Consider the following 2,500-nt stretch of genomic DNA (forward strand, 5'->3'; position numbering starts at 1 on the left):
AATGGCCAGTTTTGTCCCGTTTTTGGGCCGTTTTGGCCAGTTTTTGGCCTGTTCTTGCGTCGCGCGGTGACCGTCGTGAGCGGAGCAAAATGTCAGCCATCTCAGCACCCTGGAACCCCCCGGGTGGCACAGGGCTGGATGGGGCTTTCGTATAGCAGGGACGGTGCTGCCTCTCGCTTCGCTCGCTGTCCGCCGCTCGCCGCTCGCTCGCGCAGCCAAAAATGGCCAGTTTTGGCCCGTTTTTGGGCCGTTTTGGCCAGTTTTTGGCCTGTTCTTGCGTCGCGCGGTGACCGTCGTGAGCGGAGCAAAATGTCAGCCATCTCAGCACCCTGGAACCCCCCGGGTGGCACAGGGCTGGATGGGGCTTTCGTATAGCAGGGACGGTGCTGCCTCTCGCTTCGCTCGCTGTTCGCCGCTCGCCGCTCGCTCGCGCAGCCAAAAATGGCCAGTTTTGGCCCGTTTTGGCCAGTTTTTGGCCTGTTTTTGCGTTGCGCGGTGACCATCTTGAGCGGAGCAAAATGTCAGCCATCTCAGCACCCTGGAACCCCCCGGGTGGCACAGGGCTGGATGGGGCTTTCGTATAGCAGGGACGGTGATGCCTCTCGCTTCGCTCGCTGTCCGCCGCTCGCTGCTCGCATCGCGCAGCCAAAAATGGCCAGTTTTGGCCCGTTTTTGGGCCGTTTTGGCCTGTTTTTGGGCTGTTCTTGCGTCGCGCGGTGACCGTCGTGAGCGGAGCAAAATGTCAGCCATCTCAGCACCCTGGAACCCCCCGGGTGGCACAGGGCTGGATGGGGCTTTCGTATAGCAGGGACGGTGCTGCCTCTCGCTTCGCTCGCTGTCCGCCGCTCGCCGCTCGCTCGCGCAGCCAAAAATGGCCAGTTTTGTCCCGTTTTTGGGCCGTTTTGGCCTGTTTTTGGGCTGTTCTTGCGTCGCGCGGTGACCGTCGTGAGCGGAGCAAAATGTCAGCCATCTCAGCACCCTGGAACCCCCCGGGTGGCACAGGGCTGGATGGGGCTTTCGTATAGCAGGGACGGTGCTGCCTCTCGCTTCGCTCGCTGTCCGCCGCTCGCCGCTCGCTCGCGCAGCCAAAAATGGCCAGTTTTGGCCCGTTTTTGGGCCGTTTTGGCCAGTTTTTGGCCTGTTCTTGCGTCGCGCGGTGACCGTCGTGAGCGGAGCAAAATGTCAGCCATCTCAGCACCCTGGAACCCCCCGGGTGGCACAGGGCTGGATGGGGCTTTCGTATAGCAGGGACGGTGCTGCCTCTCGCTTCGCTCGCTGTTCGCCGCTCGCCGCTCGCTCGCGCAGCCAAAAATGGCCAGTTTTGGCCCGTTTTGGCCAGTTTTTGGCCTGTTTTTGCGTTGCGCGGTGACCATCTTGAGCGGAGCAAAATGTCAGCCATCTCAGCACCCTGGAACCCCCCGGGTGGCACAGGGCTGGATGGGGCTTTCGTATAGCAGGGACGGTGATGCCTCTCGCTTCGCTCGCTGTCCGCCGCTCGCTGCTCGCTCACGCAGCCAAAAATGGCCAGTTTTGGCCCGTTTTTGGGCCGTTTTGGCCTGTTTTTGGCCTGTTCTTGCGTCGCGCGGTGACCGTCGTGAGCGGAGCAAAATGTCAGCCATCTCAGCACCCTGGAACCCCCCGGGTGGCACAGGGCTGGATGGGGCTTTCGTATAGCAGGGACGGTGCTGCCTCTCGCTTAGCTCGCTGTCCGCCGCTCGCCGCTCGCTCGCGCAGCCAAAAATGGCCAGTTTTGTCCCGTTTTTGGGCCGTTTTGGCCTGTTTTTGGGCTGTTCTTGCGTCGCGCGGTGACCGTCGTGAGCGGAGCAAAATGTCAGCCATCTCAGCACCCTGGAACCCCCCGGGTGGCACAGGGCTGGATGGGGCTTTCGTATAGCAGGGATGGTGCTGCCTCTCGCTTCGCTCGTTGTCCGCCGCTCGCCGCTCGCTCGCGCAGCCAAAAATGGCCAGTTTTGGCCCGTTTTTGGGCCGTTTTGGCCAGTTTTTGGCCTGTTCTTGCGTCGCGCGGTGACCGTCGTGAGCGGAGCAAAATGTCAGCCATCTCAGCACCCTGGAACCCCCCGGGTGGCACAGGGCTGGATGGGGCTTTCGTATAGCAGGGACGGTGCTGCCTCTCGCTTCGCTCGCTGTCCGCCGCTCGCCGCTCGCTCGCGCAGCCAAAAATGGCCAGTTTTGGCCCGTTTTGGCCAGTTTTTGGCCTGTTTTTGCGTTGCGCGGTGACCATCTTGAGCGGAGCAAAATGTCAGCCATCTCAGCACCCTGGAACCCCCCGGGTGGCACAGGGCTGGATGGGGCTTTCGTATAGCAGGGACGGTGATGCCTCTCGCTTCGCTCGCTGTCCGCCGCTCGCTGCTCGCTCGCGCAGCCAAAAATGGCCAGTTTTGGCCCGTTTTTGGGCCGTTTTGGCCTGTTTTTGGGCTGTTCTTGCGTCGCGCGGTGACCGTCGTGAGCGGAGCAAAATGTCAGCCATCTCAGCACCCTG

The sequence above is a fragment of the Musa acuminata genome, unplaced genomic scaffold (genome assembly GCF_036884655.1).
Source record: "Musa acuminata AAA Group cultivar baxijiao unplaced genomic scaffold, Cavendish_Baxijiao_AAA HiC_scaffold_725, whole genome shotgun sequence".
NCBI classification, from domain to species: domain Eukaryota; kingdom Viridiplantae; phylum Streptophyta; class Magnoliopsida; order Zingiberales; family Musaceae; genus Musa; species Musa acuminata.